We start from the raw sequence: 24,221 nt of genomic DNA on the forward strand, positions 1-24,221 counted from the left end.
AACTATGATTCTCGCTACGACTATAAAAATGGAATTTTTTTTAAAGCGGTTGTTGCTGAGAAGTTTAATCCTTTCTGTCCAGTAGGAAGTCAATGATGTGTTTGAATTTGAATGACTCAGTGATTCCCTTCCCACATGTGGAGCAAGTGGATCACCGCTCCCTGTGTGCCTGTGGGGATTACATTCCAGGTCAAACTGGGAATTGGATCTCTTCCTACAGCCTGAACATACCTCTGGTAACACTCCAGGGGGACTGTGCTTGTGTGGCACAGGTCAGATCATTGGCTGGCTTAGTCCTGCTCCTCGGATGCTGCTGGCCTGCTGTGCTTTTCCAGCACCACTCTAATCTAGATTCTGGTTTCCAGCATCTGCACTCCTTGTTTTTACACAGTACATAAGGATGCCATTCACACTTTCATGTCTATAATAGTTCCTGAAGCACCCACCTATTCTCCACCCCTATCTCCATCATCTTGCAACTGTCCAGCATCCTCGGTAGTGTAGTGGTTAGTATCCCCATCTGTGACTCAGGAGACTGGGGGTGCAATTCCCCGATGGGGAGGATTTGATATTTTTCTGGATGTCTTGTCGCACAGAGGTAGTGACCCTAACCCTGGATCGGGTTCAAGTCCTGCCTGCTCCAGAGTTCAAAAGTTCACAAATATAGGAGCAGAATTAGGCCATTCAGCCCATCAAGACTGTTGTGCCATTCGATCCAGACTGCTCATCACCCCCATTTTCCTGCCTGATCCCTTGAAAGGTTCAGAAAAGACTTACACTGATGTTTCCAGAGTTGGAGCATTTGGGAGAGGCTTAATAGGCAGGAGCTGTTTTCCCTGGAGGTTCGGAGGGTGAGCAGTGACCTTATGGAGGTTTATAAAACAATGACGGGCATGGATAGGATAAACAGACAAGGTCTTTTCAATGGGGTGAGGGAGTCCAGAACTAGTTGGCATAGATTTAGGATGAGAGGGAAAAGATGTAAAAGGGACCTAAGGGGCAACGTTTTCATGTAGAGGGTGTGCTTGTATGGAATGAGCTGCCAGAGGAAGTGGTGGAGGCTGGTACAATTACAGCATTTAACGGGCATCTGGATGGGTAGATGAATAGGAAGGGTTTAGAGGGATATGAGTCAAATGCTGGCAAATGGGACTAGATTAGGTTAGGATATCTTTTGACATGGTCAAGTTGGACTGAAGAGTCTGTTTCCGTGCTGCACATCTCTATGACTCTATAACAAATGTTCAACAAGCTGGTCTGCAATTTCCCACATATGGCCCCCCTCCCATTCTGAATACAGGTGTTACATTAGAATTTTTCCAATCCAATGGAACCATAAGATCATACGACACATAAGATCAGGAGCAGAAATTAGGCCACTCAGTCCATAGAGTCTGCTCCACCATTCAATCATGGCTGAGATGTTTCTCAACTCCATTCTCCAGCTTTCTTCTCGTAAGCTTTGATCCTCTTGACAATCAGGAACATACACATATATATATATATATATATAATCTCAGTCTTAAATAAACGCAATGAATCTTTCCCATGTTAAGAGATTTTTGGAATATTGTAACTAATGAGTTCACTATCTCCGCTGCCACTTCCTTCGGGACCCAGGGTGTAGGCCATCAGCACCAGTCGACTTGTCTGTCCTCAGTCCAAATAGTTTGCTGTGTACCTTTACCCTCTCAACGTTGATTGTTTAAGTTCTACCCTTTCTATCGCCTCTGACTTGCCAATTCTAATAGGAATAGTTCTGTTGTCTGCCAACATAAAAACTGAGATCATCTCTGCCACTTCAATGTTCCTCCACGAACTCACAGTTTTCATCTTCCAAGGTACCACACTTAGCTCAGCGACTCTGTTCCCATTAGCATACCAACAGAAGCTTTTGCTGTCCTTTTTGATATTTTAGAAACAAAATCAATAAAATTTAGACAAGACCACCAAAGCTGGAAACAAGATAATTTATTACAAACTTGCAAGTAAGGGCATCAAATGCAGAAGCAAATGAGCAAATTAGAACTCAGGTTAGTGTACAGTTATACCCTTTGAGCTGAGTGAGGTCATCTCTCCAGACTCCTACTTACCCAATCTCTCTCACTGTACCAGACCACTACCCAGCTGTGCTCCACCCTTATTACTTCCCCCTTCCCCAGGTTGGCAACCTTCCTCTCTGTAAATGCTGACACATACATTTATTTTGTCGACAGTACATCTAGATCTGGTTTCACATTTTGTATCAATTCTGCTGGTACATTCCATCCTCGGACATTTCATTAACTTGTATCATTTTGTGTAGCTCAAGCATTTCGGTTATCTCAGCTTTTTGCTGAAAGCATAATTTTACAAAAATAACTTTTTGTTATAGTAATTACACACCAATGTTAGTATTTAATTAATCACAATTATACACTGAAAAATCCCTAAATACCTGCAGGGTGAATAGTTCTCTTGCTGTACCCCTTTTCTGTATGCTTTTTCTATATCTGCAAAAACAATACTTTTCCCCATTTCTAAGAATTCCCCCATTTCTTTTCTTAACCATTTGTTGTTTTTGCAATCTTATTTTCTGCCCTCTTTTCACCCTGTGGTGTCGAGGTTCACAATCTAGTCATTTCTGTCCTTCTAAGTTTGTCTTTTTTTAAACTCTGGGAGTAATCTGTTACTCTCTCTTTCTTGCACTTGTGCTATTGTCATGACCATTATTGGTTGTTGTCCTCCCAAAGACATTACCAGCTCAGTCATTATCAATTTTAACACATTAAACCCTATCAGTAAACCTACAATTATTAGTAGCACATAAATGCCTAAATTCACTAACCATTTTCCCCACCCGGTCAATCTCCAGTTACCCCATTCCCATCCCCATCCTTCATCTTTTCGGAGTTCATCTCCAATTTGTCTTATATTGTTTATCTTTTTCTTTATTATTTCTGCCTTATCTTCCACTATGGAAGAGGTGTCTGGGATGAAGGTGCAGCATTCTTTACTAATCAGAGCACAAGTTTCCCCTTTTTCGGCCAAAAGATAGTCTAAAGCCATTTGATTTTGTAAAGCTGTTAGTCTTGTGGCAATCATTTCAGTGGTTATGGCCGATATTTGGGATTGAGTTTCCCCCATTGTGCTGGCGGTACCATTAATTAAATTTTCAAGGGCAGCCGCCAGTTTCTGTATTTCCACCCTTGCCCTTGTAGTGCCGTAGCTTGGGAGCAGTGTCCACACCAGACAGTCTTCATCAGAGACCTCTCGGGTCTTATGTCTTATTCCCCCTCCTTTCTCAGGTTGGGCTCATGCTTTTCTATTCGGAGGTGAGGGACTATATAAGCGAGGGAACAGCAGCCACTCCAACCTTTCTGGTTTTGAGGAAGTGTTTATCACACAAACATATTTTTCCCCGGGAATAAATGGATAGGCCTTCAGACCACATACCCAATATGTTCCGTTTAACATTCGGGGAGTGGTCGTGGCAGTGTGGTGTGGACACAAGATGATTTTCCTAGTTGGAAAGGTGCAGCATCATTCTGATGACAGAAACAGGTGGTATTCACTGCTCCTTTTGGTGGGGAAATTCTAACACTATCAATAGCGCCCTGATTTCTTGGAGCTGGCCTTGGGAACCATCCCACAAAGCTCTATTTGCTTCTTTCAAATCTCCACTTTGTATTATTTGAACCCACATCAAATTGTTGTACATCGTACACTTCTTTTTTAGTGAATGGTATTACCGAGGTGGGGTTCCAGATTCGCCATGGTGTAGGAACTCTGCACAGACCCAACAGTCAGCAAGTCCCTTTTGTTCAGCATAATTTTGGCATAGTGAAGTAAAGTGATTTTTCCCATCTCCTTGAATAGTTAGTGCTACTAACGTTACAATACTATACTAATACCCGCTCATCTCTAACCCTTGTCTACAATCCTGCCTATCTGTCTTAATCTTTTAGGTGCCAGGGAGAGGTGAGTCCACACAGCCCTTACAATCAATAACAATATGTATATCAGCAAATGTTCAAAGAGTCTTTTGTCTCAGTTCATTCTTTCTTTTTCAGCTTAACTTTCAGAGGATTGTCTGTAGGATGAGCATGCCACTCTGCCACTGGGGCGTTCAGAGGATCTTTCACGTGAGTGTGATGACTCCACCCTTTCTCAGCAGTCCGAATAGCTGTCTCAGTAGTCAGGAGGGTTAGGAATGGTCCTTTCCAGCTCGGGTGCAGTTTGGTATCTTTCCAGGTCTGGATCAGGACCCAATCACCCGGTTGTATTCGATGTACTGCAAACTCGAGTGGCGGTGTCTGTACCAACAGGCCTTTATTCCTAAGAATAGTCAAAGAAGCGCCGAGCGCCACAGTATAGTTCATTAAAAACTTATTGAACTCTGACCAGCTGTTAGGAAGTCTTTCAGCCTTGAGAATGCTTCCCTCTATCCTGTCTACTACAGTATATTCATTGCGCTTTTTATCCTCAATCATCCGGGAGGACCCGTCGATAAACAACCGAGCCCTCGCATGCAACAGTATGTCTCTTAAGTTCATCCGCACTTTAGTCTGATATTCTGTAATATCAAAGCAGTCATGTTCTGGATTGCCAGGGGCCACCCCATTCTCTCCACCACAGAAATGCAGCTGGATTCATGCAACTGTCTGTGACTAACACAAGGTCATCCTGTTCTATTAAGATTGTCTCATATTTCAAGACACTAGAGTCTGTGAGCCATTGTCCTGCATTCTGATTTAAGAATTCTTTTGCCTTTTATTCCAGAAACCTTGAGACCTTTGTTAGTTAATTTAACACTGCGAGGTCTAAAGCTTAGGGATGATCGTGCTGCTCCCATATCCACTAAAAATACTGTTTCCTCTCCTTCAGATCCCACCCTTTAAATTTATCAAGGGTTCCCTGTGGGTCACAGGAGGAGGGAACCCCTGACTCCCCTAATCTTCATCAAAAATCATCAATGATACCGCTTCTCTTTGTCGTCCTAACCTTGGACATTGTCTTTTAAAATGTTCTGTTTTTCTGCAGTACTAACATCCTGCCAGTTGCTTCCTTCCCCTATCATCTGCTCTCTATCTCTGTTCTCTAATATTAACTTTCTCGTCGTAATTTCTTCAACTGCTGCAACCATTATTATGGATTTTTGTTTTTGTTTCTCCACTTCCCTTCTCACATACACTTTCTGTGCCTCATATAACAGATCTTCTATCTGATTTTCACTCCAGCCTTCTAATTTCTCTAATTTCTTTTGTATGTCCGGCCATGATTTAGTCACAAATTGGACCTTTAAAAGTCCCTGTGCTACCGGATCATTGGGATTCATTCCCGAATATTTTCTACTGGCTTCTTTTAATCTCTGTAAAAAGGCTGACGGGGCTTCCTCCTTTTCCTGTCTTACTTCAAAAGCTTAAAAGAATTCTGAGATTTAGGTGCTGCTTCTTTAATACCCAAAATGACCATTTCTCATAAGTCCCTCATTTTTCCTCTATCGTGTTCATCCATACCCTTCCAACGTGAGTCCACATTGGGGAATTTGTTTTTGGCTGGTATCACTCCCTCACCCACCGGATGTCTCTCTTTTCCATTCCCTCAGAGCAGCTCTTCTAACCAAGCCCCTTTCTTCTCCTGACCGTACCTGATGTGGGCTGCTGACTACTAAGGCTCCCCTAAAAGTAAGTTTCCGACTCTCCTCTACCAATAAGGCTGTTACTGCCACTGCCTGCACACACTCTGGCCAGTAATGTAGCTTTCCATTCTTTAATTAACAATGAATTAATGCTGTCATGTTTTAAATTAACTATGAATCAATATGACAGATCACTGAGAATGTATGAAGGAATCCTGCCAATTAATATTGATTCAGGCTAACACAATTGAATTATTATAAATACTAATTATTAACTATATATATATTATATAATTCAGAATGGAAACACAACAAGTGATTGAAACATTTTAAAAACTGTAATCGCGTAGTTCTGTTTGCTTACCAGTCACTTTTGACTTCTTATTCTGTTTCTGTAATTGTTTTGCTCGAGCACATTCACTTTTAAGAACCTCAACAGATTCCATAGCACCTTTTGCAGTTAATTAAATCCCCAATTTGGTGGCAATATCTCGTCATGAGCGCAAAACTGATTCTTCGTGCCCCTCATCACAAAACTGTTGCCATAATCCAATTAACTTTTTTTTTGTTCCCACTCCCTTGGGCTTAAAATTTAAGGATGACCTTGCTGCCCCTGTATTGACTAGGAAAACTATGTCCCCTTTGTAAGGTCTCACTTTTAAATTTATCAAGGGTTCCTGGTGGGTCCCCGGGGGCAGGAACTCCTGACACCCCTATTTTTCATCAAGATTCACAAACGGCACTGCCTTTACTTCCTTTTTCGGATCTGGACACTCTCTCTTAAAGTGACCTGTCTTTCCACAGTAATAACATCCCGCCTGTGGGGATTTCCACTTTGATCCTTGTTCCTGTCTACCAGACCCCTTAACATCTCCTCCCCGATCCTTTCTCCTCCCTTTAGTTTCAACATGCTGCCCGTCACCATTCCGGTTTCCTTCTCCTTTTAGTTTTGTCCTTTTCTTTATTACCTCATTCACCGTGGCTTATCATTATTTTTGCCTTCTGTTTCTGCTTCTCATGTTACGTTGCCAGATCAATTGCTGAGCCAATTTAACCAACTGAACAGCTTTAGGGCCAGCTCATGGCCATTCCTCATCACCCAATGTTTTGTTTAGACCTTGATTCTTTTAAAGAAATATTGCAATATTTCTTGCTCCCTGTAATCTCAAACACAATTTATCAATTGATGCTTGCTTTTCATTAAAGCCTGTTCCTAACTATACATTTTAGAATCTTACTTGTAAATATATATTTCTTTATTATAAATTCATTTATTCAGTGTTTAATATTCAAAATGCAAAATGCACACAGTTCCCAACTCTGAAATCCACCACAATCACCCGGTTCCAGTCTCCTGATTCAAATCCAAAACTAGTCCTCCCAAGTAGTCCTGACCAGTCATTGCTCAATTACAATGCTATAGGTTGTGAAATAACCAGAGCTGCCTTAAAAGGATTTGTCTATTCAAGTTAAAACTTCAACTGTCCTCCATAAATGGTTTTTATGTAAGGATAAAAGAGATTAGTTAGAAACTGATAGTAAGGCAGTCATGACCTGTAAAAAGAACATTTTATTTCATCATCTTGCAAAATCCTTAACCTTTAAAGAAATCATGTTAAAATTTCCACAATAGAAATCAGATTCAAAACAGTCCCGGATCTCAAGCTTCAGGGAACATTCAAACACCAACAAACAAATGTGCATTCACACTGAATCACAAAGGGTTAAACTTTCTACGAGCTGTACAGCTCTTCTCTCTCTCTCTCTCTCTCTCTCTCTCACACACAAACACACAAACACACACACTTTGAGTTTCCCACAATGACTCCTCCAGCTTTTGAATATTTTTCTGGGCGTCTGGCCATAAGTTAGTTGCAAAGTGTACCTTCAGTAGCCCTTCAGACATGAAGCATAATCTAATTCCTCCTGACTGTAAGGCTGTTTTTCATTGACATTTTATCATTTGTTTTTTATCCTTTCCTCGTGTCTGAGGATTGTACTTCCAATCTCTAAACATTTTTCCTAAAGCACTGTCCGTTCGGATGTGGTCCTCGGACGTTCCTCTCTTGTCCTCTTCTAAACTTAAATCACTATTTTTATTCCCCATTTCTATGATCGGCCGTTTCTTTATATAATTTAGTTAACCTTACTGAGGTCTAGTGTCACCTTCTTCCACACCCACTTCAGAGTCCTGACCTTCGCGTGGGGGATTTCCCTTCTTAACAACCGGTCTAAGGCTGGGTGATCGAATCAGGTAGACACCTTACTCATCAGATTAATCTTAGCCAATTAAACACTTTCATTTAAGAGCTGCCAATGACCCGTACTTCTCGTACGTCCCGTACTTCTTGCACGTCCCCGACCACCAAGCCAATACTTAAAAGTCCCTTTTCTTACATTGGTCTGTGCACAAGAGTTACCTGGTCGAATTTGCGCGCCCTTATCCTACGGCAATACCCCGGATATATCCACCTGGCAACCGTGACAACTGCTACCTACCCTGATTGATCGGGTTCGCCTCACCCAGTCGCCCAGAACCCCGGTTCCCCCGATATATCCAACTGGCACCGGATACGTGGACACATCTACCTGGCAGCAAATACCGCTGCCGGTCTCCCGGATGTATCCACCTGGCAGCAACTACCGCTACCAACCCCGGTCGGCCATAACCCCGGTACCCCAGATCCCCGGATATATCATACTGGCAGCAACTACAGCCACCCAGGTACATCCAAATTGCAACAGTATCAACGGCTACCCATCCTGGCTGACTGGATTAGCCTATTCCAGTCACCAGCACCCCGGTTCCCCTGATCCCCGGATATATAAGAATGGCAGCAAATACTGCTGCCTACCCCAGTCGCCCGGATAAACCTTTTAAGACCTTTCTTACCCGGAACTTGTGCACAAGAGTCACCTGACCGAACCAGCCACGTCCGCCCGTCTTGTTTCCAGGGTCTCCCAGCCCGGATCACGCTCGCCCAAAGCCGCCTCGGCAACAAGGGGAAACTAGAGATCGCCGAAATCAGCGAGGTGCACCTTCTCCGTTTCTCCAAGAATGCCGAGCTACCGGAGCATGGGATCCCGGACAAGCCCCCAAATCTGTTAGAAACAAAATTCAATATAATTTAGACGAGACCACCAAAACTGGAAACAAGACAATTTATTACGAACTTGCAAGTAAGAGCTTCAATTGCATAAGCAAATCAGCGCAAATTAGAACTTAGGTTAGTGTACAGTTATACCCTTTGAGCTGAGTGAGGTCATCTCTCCAGACTCCTAATTACCCAATCTCTCTTACTATTTCGCCTCTACTCATCTATGCTCCACGCCCATTGCCTCATTCTTTCCAAGTTGGCAATTTCCCCTTTGCATGTGCTGTCAAAAGGCTAAGCTCTTATCTCGATGTTCCCCTTTGTAACTTCTTTCATTATCCATAGGTACATTCCATTCTTGTACATACATCTTAACAATGTATCTTTTTCATGCTTCGCTTATATGTTTCAGTAATCTTAGCTTTTTTTGCTGAAACTGCTGTTTTAAACATTACAGTAAAAGGAATTATTTTCTTTAATAAATCTACATTAAAGTTAGGACTTAATTATCCACAATCATGCACTTACAAGTAGAGATACTCTTCCCTAAATACCTGCAGAGTTAATAGTTCTCTTGCTGTACCCCTTTTCTGTATGCTTTTTCTATATCTGCAAAAACAACTCTTTTCCCCATTTCTAACAAGGTGAAGGTGGATTCGCTAAACCTCACCATGTTCCTTCTCTCCAGTTGAAACCATAAGACATCGGGGTGGAAGTAAGGCCATTGGGCCAAACCAATTTGAACCTTCAATACTTTAATAGTCCATTCTGGTTCTGGAGACTCTTCGTATTGATGATTCATTACAAATAAAACGTTGGGAAGAATTAAGCCACTGTTTCCAGCATCTGCACCAATCTTCATTCCTGAGCTACAGCCTCCATCTCTCTCCCTTGTCACTCACTGAGATTCAGTCAGGCTGTTCGCAACTAGCTGCATTTGATGCTGAGAGGAGCTTCTGATCTGTGCTAACACGAAGACACCTGTATCCACCTCTGACATCTGATTCGAGCCTGTCCCATTCTCAAAGTAGCTGTTGCTGGAACCCTCTGTGATTCCCTTCCTTACCTCCAGGCTCGACGACTTCAAAGCTGTACTCAATGATTTTACACTTTCTACCCTCTGTAAACGTGAAATCTACCTTAGCTATTTTTATTCCTTTCTTAATATCCTTTTGTTTCGATTTGAAAGTTTCCCAAAGTTTCAGCCTTCCAGAGGTTAGATTAACATTCTGAACAGGCTGAAAAGTTTAAAAGCTGATGACATGATCGCCCCGCCCCTATTGTCTCCGATTGGTCAGAGGACTCCACAGCCAATGATGACATCAAAGCAGGGACCCCGCCCCTTGGCGCATGTGCAGTGTAGGTCCCGCGGCCGGACAAAGACCGTGTTACTGAGTGTGGGAGAGGAATGGCGCCGGCGGCTGAAGGAACAAGAACAGGACCCGCTGGAAAAGCTGAGCAGGTCCGGCAGCTCGTGTCGGGAGAAATGTGAGGACGGGTTTCGGGTCCCGGTGATCCTCCTTCAGAACAGGACCAGGTTTCAGAAACATCCCGGGGAGGTCGCCAGGCCCGAGCGCCAAGACCTGGCTCCTGCCCCCGGGGAGAGGAGACAGTGAGACAGGGTAGGATTGGGAACCGCGGGAGGAGGGAGACTGGGGAGTTTATAAACTCCTAGGGGGAGGACTGAGGCCTCGGAAAAAAAACCCACCGGCCCAGTGTTTACTTCATTGGGAAGGGACCTTTTGCGTTGCCCGGGCAACCGGCCGCCATCTTTGTGAGGGTCAGGCGCGTGTTGTATTGGGGCGGGGAGCGCGGGCGGCCATCTTGGTGAAGGCACCATCAACTGTCATTTCTGGGAGAGAATTCCAACCTCGTGGCAGCCTTTGTGTCATTCTAGATGTAAGTTTGCTCGCTGATCTAGAAGGTTCATTTTCAGATGTTTTGTCACCACACTTGATAACATCATCAGTAAGCCTTCACTGAAGCGTTGGTGTTATGTCCTGCTTTCTATTTCTGTGTTTTGGTTTCTTAGGGTGACATCATTTCCGATTCTTTTCCCCAGAGGATGGTAGATGGGGTCGATAATAGATATGTTTATTGATGGAGTTCTGGTTGGGATGCCATGCTTTGCGCAATGCTTGTGTGTTGTCCCAGTCAAAGTAGTGGTCTCCTTCATCTGTAAGTAGAGATACTAGTGATAGTGGGTCATGTCTTTTTGTAGCTCGTTAATGTTCATGTATCCTGGTGGCTAGTTTTCTGCCTGTTTGTCTGACGTAATCTTTGTTGCATTCTTTGCATGGTAATTTGTAAATGGCTTTCGTTTTGGTGGTTGTTTGTGTGTGTTTTTTTTAAGTTCATTCACTGCTGCTAAGTGTGTTGGTAGGTTTTTGGGCTACCATGTTGCCAAGAGATCGGAGTAGTCTGGAAGTCATTTCAGATATGCCTTTGTTGATAGATTACTTACAGAGTGGAAACAGGCCCTTCGGCCCAACAAGTCCACACCAACCCACCGAAGCACAACCCACCCAGACCCATTCCCCTAAATTTACCCCTGCCCCCAACACTACAGGCAATTTAGCATGGCTATTCAACTAACCTGCACATTTTTGGACTGTGGGAGGAAACCAGACTCCATACAGTCAGTAGCCTGAGGCAGGAATTGAACCAGGGTCTCTGGTGCTGTGAGGCAGCAGTGCTAACCACTGTGCTACCATGCTGCCCACAAACATGGCTAGGATTTTCTGGGCACATCATGTCTGGTTGTTTGGGTTTGTTGTTGAGAAATAAGTAGATTGGTTAATTGAGTATGTGTCTCAAATGTGCTGTGTAGGTATTTCTCTTCTACTGTTTGTAGTTCCTCCGTGCTGCGGTGTGTGGTGGCTTATTGAAATAATGTCCTAATGCAGCCTCATTTGCGGATGTTGTGATAATTGCATCTGTAGTTAAGTATTTGGTCCATGTGTGTTGTTTTCCTGTAGATGCTAGTTTGGTTCCGGTGCTGTCCGATGTCTCCTCAGGTCCAGCTACACATTTGCAATGGCTGGCGTGTATCCATGTGGTTCTTTCAGTGATCTTAACAGCTGTCTGTGTTGTAAGGAGCACTTGAAATGGCCCCAGCCTCCTCTTTGCCTTCCAACTTTTCTTCCTGAATTCTTTCATCACTATCCAGTATCCAGGTTCTAGATCGTACAGCTTCACTTCTGCTGGTTGGGGTAGTGCTGCTTTCACTTGATTCTGTATTTGAGACAAAAGTGCAGAGAGTTTTATACAGTAACATAACATCTCATCCTCACAGTGGCCTGTTATCTGTCTTACCTTAGGTCTTGGACCAATTCCTGTGTTGGGTGGTCTACCAAACGAAATCTCAAATGGGCTAAGATTAGCTCTTCCTCTCCTCCTAGATCTCATATACACTAGCACAATTGGAAGTGTCTTTGTCCATGTCACTCCTAGTTCCTCACAGCATTTTGTCAATTTATTTTTTAGGGTAGCATTTTCTCTTTTCACTGCCCCACTGCTTGCTGGGTGGTAGGCAAAGTGTTGTCTCATGTTTATTCCCGAATAATCACTGACCTGCTGTAAAGTATTATTGACAAATGGTGTCCCATTGTCACTCCTAAGCCTTTCAGGGATGCCCCATCTTGGAATTATCACAGTTAGCAAAGCTTCGGCTCCTGCACTGGCATCCTGTTTAGACGTGGGGAACACTTCCACCCACTTGGAAAATATATCAACTATTACCAGACATACCTTTTCCCTTTGGGCATTAGTTTAATAAAATCAATCTGTAAATGTTCAAAGGATTGGGGGTGTGCTGCCTGACTGATCTGTATTCCCCTCCCTACATTATTAGTGGCACAGATAAACATCGTTCACAATATCTCTGAGAGTAATGAGTAAATCCCTTAATGTACCAGTGTGCCGAAATACTGTCATACATCCCCCCTTTTGACACATGGTCCTTTAGCATAGAATGGAAATAATGATTGTGGTGGACAGGGTTTACCATTGGGGCCACACCATACTCCTTCCCTCACACTGCATCCTGCTTTCGCCAACCACTGTTTTCTTCCGGCGTGGCCTGTGACTGTAACTCTCATACGTTTGCTGTTGGGGTACAAACTTTTGTCATACACATGTCCGTCTGCTCACTTGGCGGCTGCTAGGCTGCCGTTCTTGCTGCTGAGTCTGCCCTCACATTGCCTTGAGAAATAAAATCGTTATTTTTTGTATAGGCTTCACATTTACACACAGCGATTGATTTAGGCAATAGGACTGCTTCCAGGAGGTCAGAGATCAGGCCACTGTGTGTGATGGGCTTTTCGGTGGAGGTTAAGAAACCCCTTTGTTTCCACAGGGTTCCAAAATCATGTACTACCCCAAATGCATATCTGCTATTGGTGTAAATATTCACTGTCCTTCCCTCAACCAATTTACAGGCCTCAGTCAAGGCTATAAGCTCCGCTGCTTGTGCTGACAGATGAGAAGGGAGTGATCATGGGTAGTCACTAAAGCATACCCAACACAATTCTGGCCCGTCTCCTTGCTCCTGAATGCTGACCTGTCCACAAAAAACTCCATATCTGGATTCTGAAGTGGTGAATCCTGCAAATCTGGTCTAGAGTTGCAAATCTCATTAGTTACAGCGACACAATCATGTGGGTCTCCGTCTCCTTCTGTGGGTAAGGAGATTACATTGCTTAATTGTAATGTTAGGCATCTCCAATAACACTATTGTATTTGAGCCAACGTGCTGCCGCCAAGTGTGCTGTCTTTTGCTCGGAAAGCAGTAAGGATACCGCATGTCGGACCAGAAGGGTTAATTCTCCATAGCCGACTATATCCCTGGATGCAACAACAGCCTTTTCAGCCGCAGCCACGGCTCGCAGACGTTTAGGCAATTCTGCCGCTACGGGGTCTAGTTTAGCCGAAAAATATGCGACCGGCCTCAATCATCCCCCATGATCCTGTAACAGCACAGATGTCATGCAGCCACGCTTTTCATATACCATTGGTACAAAAGGCTAGTTTGGATTCAGAATCCCCAGTGTAGGTGTAGTTTGGAGCTCCTTTTTCAATTCAACAAAGGCATTTTCGGCCTCATGGGTTCAATGCAACGGACTCTGGTTCTGCATTCCTTTGCCATGGGCTATGTCACTTAGGGGCACCTCAAGGGTTGCGTAATGTGGATAAACATTCTGCAGTAGGAGCACATGCCCAAAAATGACAGCAATTGTTTCTTCGTGTGAGGCTTTGGAATTTGCTGGATTGCTTGAACTCTGTCTTGACCAATGGCCTTCCCTTGTTCAGATATTAAGTGACCTAAGAACTTTACCTGTTGTTGCACAAATTGTAGCTTTGTGAGACTGGCTTTGTCCCCTTCCCTCACTAGATGGCGGAGCAACACAAGGTTATCCTTCTCACATTGTTCCTTTGTTGTTGCCGCTATCGAGCAATCATCTACATATGGCAGGAGCACTAACCCTGGGGTTAGAACAAGAGTCTCCAGACTCCTGTGTACAGCCTTGTTATATATGGTGGGGGACTTACCTTCACGCGACTTTGTCAAGGTTACTGTATATGATTTCCCTTTGAATGAAAAAGCGAATCAGAATTGACTATCTGGGTGTACCGGTACACTAAAGGCATTTGCTAAACCCACAACAGAGAACCATTTACTGTCCGGTGGAATTTGAGCTTATATAGTATAGGGGTTGGCAACATTTGGGGTGTGTGGGACAACGGCATTATTGACTGACTGCAAGTCTTGAACAAACCTCCATTCCTTTGGTTCACTGGGAATGTTTGTCTTTTTGACCTGAAAAATGGGGGTTCTCACCAGTGAGTTCTCACGGGATTATCACCCCAGCCTTGAGGAGGGATTCAAAGACTGAAGTAATTCCTCCTATAGCCTCTGGTTTTAACGGGTGTTGTGCTCTGTAAGGACAATACTCAGACTTCAGGGTTATTTGTGTGGGTTCACAGCCTCGTATGAGCCCCACATCGTGCTTGCCTTTTGCCCACAACTCCGTAGGGACCGTTTTTAATCTTGGGTCTGAGCCTTCTATCTTGGGGAAATGCCAGGCTATCCTCCGAGGCTCTTCAGGGCGAGCGGGGGTTACTTGGACTGCTCCATCTGCCTGAGTTAGCCAACTTAGTTTCTTCCTATGTGTCCGCGTATCTGCATTGAACCAGATACCCACATAGTCACTGAAGACCCAACCTTTCGTTCTTTGTGCCTTTAGCACCCATGGTCCCAAATCATGGCACCAGTGACACATGAGGAAAATAGCCTTCCACATCAAAAACTTAAGGTCTGCTTGCTGTTACAGATACCGGAGATAAGTTCACACTGACTGCACATCTGTAATCATTCCAATGAAATTGGTACAATACTAACTGATCTGGTTTAACCAATCCCCTGAACCAATCTTTCTCAGATGGTTTGTCAGGGCCGTCACGGTGTATGTGTACTGTGCAGTGCAGCATATCTCCAGCAAGAAAATTGGTGTTAATAGGATTAACATAGTTGCTTGCTTCCAGGGCGAGTGAATTGCTCACTGAACTTATCACTGTCTGGCTTAATCCCCACTCATAGACATACATCAGGGGTCGTGGGTCATATTTTACAGCCTGCACAGATAAATCTTCCCTTTTGAATTACCTGCAAGCCTGTATGGGTACTGAGCAAATCCAACCCAGTCTCCCTATGAGATCCCAACCCATCAGATTTAAAGGTCAAAATTCCGATAACAGGAAGGAGAATTGGAATGTTTCCCTGTTAATAGTTTCGCACAATAGGGGTGCAGAAAATCTCTCCCCCACCACCACTCCTGATGCACTCATTGTGTTCAGGAACCTTTCACTCATCTTTATTCGTGTCGATTGTCTAAACTGGCTTAATTTAGGGACTGAGTATGTTGCCCCTGTATCTACTTAAAAGGTACCAGATGTACCTTCCCCATAGAACATAGAGGTAGGCATCAACTACGCATCGTTGTGATATTGAACATACTGTCCCACTTCACAATCTCAGTGCTTGATATAGAGGTGGGACATGGCTCAGTGCCTGTAAGGTTCGTAGAAGAGATTAGTATAAGTGAGTTTTTATTGCCAAGCATAAAGGAAAGAGGCTTACCTGTACCTCGTGGGCTGCCCACCTCCACCTCAGCTTTCCCCTGTCAGTCATCCTATCACTCAGCCTCCAGGGCCGATTGAGGGTGTCTGTGTGGGCACTGTCTCGTCCAGTGGTCCATTGCTCCGCAAACTAAGCACCTGCCAGATCTACCTCTGCCTGCACCTCTTCCTCTTCTGTGACCTCCCTCCAACGGCTGGGCGACCATTTGCATCATAGTAAGCTGAGCTTTATGTGCTTGCTGTTTTAGTTTCCACTTATCCTTCTCTTGCGGAAGCAATTTTTCAGCATGTATCGCGTGTTGTTCTATCAAATTCAGCTTTCCCATGTCCCAGGTAATACATGTGTCTTTTACCTTTATCGCTATATTGTCCTTCATTTCATTGAAGAAGCTGTTTCTCAGGTGTGCCTCATACAGCATCTCACCTTGTTGTTTACACATTGCACTTTTGGTCATTTCCATTTGCACTGGGAATGCCTCCCTACGGGCGGCTGCCACAAAAGCATCAAAGTCTCCGTTCTCGTCCGCTTGCGGGTCGGCTACTCTGGCAGGGACATTTACGGCTGGCCATTTATACTTGATTTTGGTGACATCGGCATCCTGTTTTCATCCCAGGAGATGTCTCATCTAATGCAATGTGGGATGGAACTCAGTACAGAACTTTGTCACTTCTTCAGCGAACTTATTACCTCCAACCTTGCGTGGGTCAGGCAACTGCCCATAGGCACTTTCCAGATCCTTCATGGATCATGGCTGGTGGACCAACACTGGATACTCTTCTGAGCCTGTGACTTCAACCATTGGGGATTGCAGAACTACCTGGTTAGACGATCGTACACCAGTACCCTCTGACTCGTCATCTGTCAGGGGATGATCGTGGACAGACCCTGGATGCCTTTCCATCTTGGAGTGGCTGTCCTTCTTTTGGGCTTCTTGCTTCAATTGGTTGCATGTATGACGTGCTATCATTGATCCAGCAGACCCTGAGGCGACAGCCGCTGACTTGGGACCTTCGCCAGGCGGATCTCATCGGGGGGCTGTAGGTCTTGGAGGGCAGTCATCAAGGTCAGGATCTGAAACAGATTTAAGGCACTGCACAGCTTCATTAGGTTGTTTTCCACGTGCGTCTGCATGTGCTGGTGTTTGCACGTGTATTTGATCTATCTTTGACTTGAGATTTCCTTTCCCTGATATCAGCCTCAGCCTTCCACATGTTCTAAGCACTCCAATTCACAGGTTCCATTTTTCCCTTCCTTTTCTCCTCCTCTCTCTCCTCCAACCTCGACCTCAATATTTCCAACTGCCTTTTACGAAAACTTCCTCCCTCCAGAAAGCCACATTCCTTAATTCACAATATTAACTGCTTTACAGACTCTGGGCCATAATTATTTAGCATGTATTGTATTTTTTGGTTGGCCATTCCAAGTCCAGTGTGGACTTTCCTTTTGTTTGATCTTGCAGGAGCCCATTTTCAGCATTACTGGAAAAGTGTTCAGCTCGCTCGCTCTCTCTCATGGTACCGTTATCTTTTCCCTTTGACTTGCTTTTACCTCCGGAGGTCCCCCCTCGCATTTAGCGCATCTGCCTCAATGCCTTAATTTTCGTAAACCAAGAAACCATGTACCCGGTATGTCTTTGGTGAGTCCAGCTCAACTAATGGTGGCTCCAACTCTAAAATCACCCTGAAACACGCTGTCTCTTAAGAACTCTGGAGACGGCAATCCTTTCCCTTGAGTTTTGCTCAAATACCACGCGAGTTTACTGAACCCTTTTCTTGATTCATTTATTCTCTTAGAATGAGTCTTTATGTAGGAATACTTTAAGCCATGACTCTTACCCCAACTACATTGCAGGTTCATCCTGGATTTACACACTTTTTGCTTCCCAAAATCACACTCAGCAGTACTTGATGCACTCCCCATATGCGATGGATTGTGTCCTTTTCGAGTTTTAACGTCACTCGTCGACACGTGAATACCCCTATCCAGCGAAACCACAGCCAGATGATGTTAAGGGAAACGACAAAAAACAATGTTGAATCAGGACTCAGCAAGGGGAGGGATGAGCTGGGTTAATCAACCATTAAACAGTGTTTACCCACTCATCACCTGTTGTGTTGAGCATGCACTTTATTTATTTCACCTATTACCCACCACCAATTATTTATGTGAACTAAAATCTACCAAACTTTATTACTAAAAACATTTAAAAAATTAAAATATCTAAAATTAATTAAAACAACAAATACTATTTAAAATTCTACAGTTAAAAATTCCTAAAATGTTATTAAATTATGGAGTACTTATGAGTCCATAAAAATTCGCAGCAGTTCAAGGGTCAGAGACAAAACAAGGGTTGTGATGTTCTGAGCGAAAGATTTAAATTTCGGGATCCCGAGGCTTTTTATGAGCTCATCATTTTTTTCCAGCCATTTCCCTTGGGCACCTATCACAAAACCATGGAAGGATGCGTTTCCTCTTCCTGTGAGGTCCATTATCTCAGCCTTTAAATGTTGGTATTTACTTGTCTTCTCTTCGCATGCTGCTTCCAAGGAGTTAATTTGAAGGTCCGTCCTTATTGTTACATCTACTACAACTATTTGCTGATCTTTCTTAAAAATTAGATCAGGGATCCAGAATTTCCCTACCTTCTCCTTGATCCTTGGCTCTATAAAAATTGTCCACCCATTCTTCCTAACCAATTTAGTTAACTCTTCTGCCACCCTATTGTGTCTTTTTATTCGCATATTCTTAACATAGGGACACCATCCCAAGATGTGTGCCAACGTCTCTGAAGTTGCATTACATCTTCTGCAGGATTTAACATTAAAAGGCCTTCCATACGACAAGGATGGCCTTGTCGGAAATAGATTAGTCCTCAATAAAATTGAATTAATTACTTTAGATGTCTTCATAAATTGGACCTTCAACCAATTATTCGAAATACTAACGTTTTTATAGTAATGAGCGCCAGCTCCTTGACATGGGAGGGCTATCCATCTATTAATTTCCGTTAATATCCAGTTCCCATAATTGGTGTTGCTAAACTCTTCCAACTCCCATCACTATCTTCCCCGATAGTACCACTTTCTTCCACTTGTCGATTAATATTCGGGTTCCAAATCGATTCCAACTTCTTTAATTTGCTCAATTTATGCATCTTCTCTGCTACACTTTCACCCTCAAAATGAAATGAGGCATGCAAAATTTCATCTGAGAATCTATGGAGCGTCCCGAATTTTCTCATGATCGAAATTGGGATGAAGGTTGCCAATCTCTTTAAAGCAAGGCCTCCGTCACGGTATCTAGCATATAATACGCCATCCGTGACCGACTGCGGAAGATGTAATATTTCTTTTGCAGCATTTTTAATTATGTTATCTAATTTGTTAAGATAGTTAATTGAAGATTCTGATCATATTAAATAATAATACAATCTAGGTATAAAATAGGTTTTTAAAAGCTCTAATTTTTGTAAAGGTTTTAGGGGCGATATTTTTAAGTTACTAATCTAATTTTCTAACTGACCTTCCCAGTCTGATTGGCTAATGCCAATCCACGGGTCTATTTTAGCACCTAAATACTTATCTGTTTGACCTGGTTCTATAAATTGAATATTTCCGTCATTGAATTTCCAATTAGCCGTGTCATTATAAATAATTGTTTTATTTTTAACAGTAAAATAAAACCCTTTAGTCTTTTTAACATTTACCTCCATTCCCGTATTAGTATAGAATCTTTCTACTAGTTTTAAATTGTATCTCATTCCCTCATATGATTCGCTAACTAATGCTATGTCATCTGCAAATGCTCAAGTAACGCAGTGATAGCTTTTCCCATCTGATCCTAGAACTATTCCTTTTTTCCTTTCTTCGATGGTTGAGATAAGAGGATCTATCACTATATTAAAAAGAATTGGTGACAAAGCATCCCCTTGCTTGACACCTCTTAAAATTTTAATTCTTTCCGTTCTACAATTAAAACCCTTGATCTGTGTAAAATTATTATCGTATAAATTTGCTATTAATTTAATAAATAATACCAGGAGTTGGAGCCTCCTAAGAGCTGTTAAAATTAATTTATGACCTACCGTATCGAATTTCATGGCGAGGTTTACAAAGACCACTGCTAAATCTTTCCTTTTCTTTTAGATCCCTTGATAAAATTTTCTAAAATTTTAATATTTTCTTCGCATCCCTGTGTGTGGGTCATGAAACCCTTTTGTCTTTTATTAAGACTTATCACTTTGTTTACCCTACCCGCCATTATTTTGGTAAATAATCTGAGCATAATTGGCCCAATCGTTATTGGCCTCCAGTTATTTATATCTTTTAATTCCTCCTCCTCATTTACTTTGGGGATCAATACGGTCCGACTCAATTTCATCTCATCTGGGATTTTACCAGTTTTAATCCAAATTGTGTAGAGTCTAGGTAGCAGTGTGTTATCTTTATTAAAAATCTTAATTATTTCTTTTAATGTCATCCTGTCTGGCCCAGCAGCGGTATCGACGTCCATCGCCTTAATAGCCTGATTGACGTCTTCTATCGTCACCGGACCCAGCAGGACAACATCATCAGATTCTTCACCTCTCTTTTCATATTTAGCAAATCCTCTTAAATTATTTTTCTCATTTACCTTAGAAAGTCTTACTTTATAATATTTTTCTAAATCTTCTTTACTAAGGGGACATTTGCATTTAGATGGAGCCCCCATTAGGGTTCTCGCCAAAGGTTGCCTATTCTTTTTATACAAGACTTGCACGTCCATAAACTTTCCTTTTTTCCTACTGTATCTTCTTTTAGCATTATTCTCTTTTCCTCTCTTTCTTCGCCCACTATCCTTTAATTTTACTCCTACTTCTTTGATCCTTTTCTTTGATGTTACACCTTCTTTATCCTTTCCTAATTTCACCATTATTCTATCCATAATCTCTTCATATTCCTTAAAACTACCTTTATTCCTACCTATTTCATCTTCCATTATTTTAATTAAATCCTCCAGTGATTTCTCACTGTGGTCCAAATTATCTATCCTACCCTGACCCTCTTGATGATCACTATCAAGAGGCCTTCCCCCATCACATATCCTTTCCACATCTACCTCCTCATTATCTATTTCCTCATTCACACTCGTATTATTAAGTATTAATTCCTGATCCAGGTCCATATCCTCATCGCGGTTTCTATTCTGTTTATTCAATAACCTTCTCTTATCTGAAATCTGTTTCGCTGTTTTAATTTCTATTTTTTCCGCGATGAGCTTATTAATATTTTTACATCCCCTTAATTCCAAATCTAATAATTGTAATTTTGCAATTTCTTCCTCAGACCATACCCCTTTCTTACTTTTCTCACTATTTACCACCTTTTCCTCGGTCTCTATTTTCCTTTTTTTCCTTTTATTCATTCCTCAAATTGGGATGTTCATGCCTCTCATGCTGGCTCAACCCCCTGACCATCTTAAATTTTAATGGGCGTGGTTCACAACAATTTACTTTATCACTCTCTCTACCTCTTCATCAACCTCCTTATTATTAGTTAGACTTCACTTAGAATAGTGGCAGGCTACCGCTTGGTAGCTCCCTTCCCATCCACACTTACTACATTTTCACTCTAATCGATTTAATCCCCCTACACACTTTTAAATGTTTCCTAAATAACCCGGTTGTATTATAAATATTTTTACAATAGTTACAACTAAAATTATCAATGGGATAACTAATTATTAATTCTAAATTTTCAGTCTCCCTAATTACTGGGTGAATAACTGTACCTTCATTCCTCTCCTCACTATGCTCCGATTCTCCATTACAACTAAAATCAGTGGGATCTTTAAAATTCGAATTAAAATAGGTCCGGCTGTTAAATAAACTGGGCTGTAGAAGGGCCTTCTCTATCAGTCCTTCAATTCGAATTCTGTCCGAATTACTCTGGACATTTTTAACAGCTTCCTTGTGCCTGCCCAAGGACAGCCTAGCCGGAGTAATAATTATGGTCTCATCTGTCTGAGTTGAGACAGACTGTCTAGTCCATTTTTGACTAGTACACTTGGCGCAAGGTGCTGCCAATAACAACCGTGCGGGGCGGTTATTCTCCCGGTTTCCCACCCAACCGGAATTTTCAGTGTTAGCCATAATCGCCTCCACCAAAATTGAATTTAATTTGACCGAAAGTTCACCAGCCGTCTCGTATCTTTTCTGTTAGGTCATATTAGCCGGTCTGATCAGATTAATGCTTTAACAACGGGATAAAACAATAAAACTGTCAGAAAAGCAAAGTACAGGTTAAAACCAAGGTAAAACCAACCATAAGGTCAAGGTAAAACCATCAGTAAAAACCAGACTAAAACCCTCCAACAGATAAAACTGTCCTCCCGTTTAAGCTTCCTCTTCCATGCCGTTACCAGGGGGAACCACGAGGAGTTTCAACCTTACTTTGTGATCGACAAAGTGCAACTATTTGTTGCACTCACCATGCGCGATGGATTGTGTCCATTTCGAGATTTTAACGTTGCTCGTCGACGAGTAAAATACCCCTATCCAGCAAAACCACAGCTAGAAGATGTAAAAGGGGATGGTAAAAAAAAATAAAAAATTAAAATGACATCATGAAGCAGAATTTCAGCGAGGCGAGGAATGAGCTGAATAGACCAAATTACCACTCATCCCCTGTTGTGTGTAGTGTGCACTTTAATTATTAACACCTAACATTATCCACCACCCAATTAACCTAAGTGATCTAAAACAATACTTTATTACTAAAATTTTAGAATTAAGATCGAACTATTTAAAATACTTCTAAAATTATTAAAACATTATTAAAACAACTAAAAGAAAATTTAAATCAATACAATTTAAAAAAAGAAATACGTTGATCGGAGCTGTTACGAGTCCATAAAAATCCGTAAAAGCTCGAGGGTCAAAGATAAAGTTAGGCTTGTGATGTTTCGTGCAAATGATTTAAATCTTGCAATCCCAAGGGCTGTCATCAATTCCGAATTCTTCTCGTACCACTTCCCTCAGGCTCCCATCACAAACTCATTTAAAAAGATATTTTTCCTCTACCAGTGAGGTCCATTATCTCTTTATCCAAATGTTTATATTTCTTTATCTTTTCCTCCCAAGCCGATTCGAGAGAATTTATTTGAAGATCTGATCTTACAGTTACATCTACCACCACGATCTGCTGTTCCTTCTTCAAGATTGGGTCTGGTATCCGGAGTTTCCCAGACGCATCTTTAATTCGTGGCTCCACATATATAGTCCACCCGTTTTTCTTAACAAATTTAACCAACTCCTCTGCTTTCCTATTGTGTCTCTTGAGTCCCATGTTCTTCACATATGGACACCATCCAGAAATATGTGCGACTGTTTCCGAGACATCATTACATCTTCTGCAATTTTTTACATTAAATGGCCTGCCATATGATAATGACGCCCGCGTTGGAAATAAATTCGTTCGTAACAAGATGGAATTAATCACTTTGGACGTCTTCAAAAATTGTGTCTTAGTCAACCAATTGTTGGATATACTATCATTTTTATAGTAATGGATCCCTGCCCCTTGACAAGGGAGGGCCATCCATCTCTGTAGTTCTATTACTCTCCAATTTGCATAGTTGGTATTAGCAAATTCTTCCAACCCGTCTTCACTATTTTCAATGATAGTATCCACTTCATCAGATCCTCGATTAATATTGGGATTCCAGATATTTTCCATAACCTTTAACTTACTCAGTTTATACATTCTCTCTGCTACGCTATGACCTTCAAACCGAAAAGAGGCATGCAATACCTCATCTTCGGATTTCTGTAGCGTTCCATATTTCCGCATAATCGAGGTCAGAATGAAAGTTGACAATCGATTTAGTGCCAGGCCACCATCACGGGATTTTGCATAAAGCACTCCATCCGTGATGGATTGCGGGAGGTGTAAAATCTCCTTCGCCGTACTTTTAATAATATTATCTAATTTGTTAAGATAATTAAAAGAAACCTCTGATAAAACTAAATAATATTGCAGCCGAGGAATAAAATATGTTTTTAAAAGTTCTAATTTTTGCACCGGTTTTAATAGGGATCTTTTTAAATTCCCTATCCATGCATCCAATTGGTTTTCCCAGTCAAGTTTACTAATCCCTAACCATGGGTCTATTTTAGCCCCCAAGTATTTGTCTGTGGTTCCCAGTTCTATAAATTGTATATCCCCTTTGTTCAATTTCCAGTTTACTTTATCGTTGAATATAAATGTCTTATTCCTATAAGCAACGTAAAATCCTTTAGTTTTCTTAATATTAACTTCCATCCCCGTATTATTGCAAAACATCTCGACCACTTTTAAATTATACACCATACCCTCATATGATTGGC

General features: G+C 42.1%; 1 long non-coding RNA gene across 1 annotated transcript in view; it reads left to right on the forward strand.

The window, feature by feature from the left end:
* The first annotated feature begins 10,068 nt into the window (after window positions 1-10,068).
* Window positions 10,069-24,221, forward strand: part of LOC140460417 (uncharacterized) — a 55,441-nt gene continuing 41,288 nt past the window's right edge. Inside the window, exon 1 of the long non-coding RNA XR_011954080.1 lies at window positions 10,069-10,337. This is a non-coding gene — a long non-coding RNA (uncharacterized lncRNA). The remainder of the gene's footprint in view (window positions 10,338-24,221) is intronic.

Source organism: Chiloscyllium punctatum, chromosome 36, assembly GCF_047496795.1.
Source record: "Chiloscyllium punctatum isolate Juve2018m chromosome 36, sChiPun1.3, whole genome shotgun sequence".
NCBI lineage: Eukaryota > Metazoa > Chordata > Chondrichthyes > Orectolobiformes > Hemiscylliidae > Chiloscyllium > Chiloscyllium punctatum.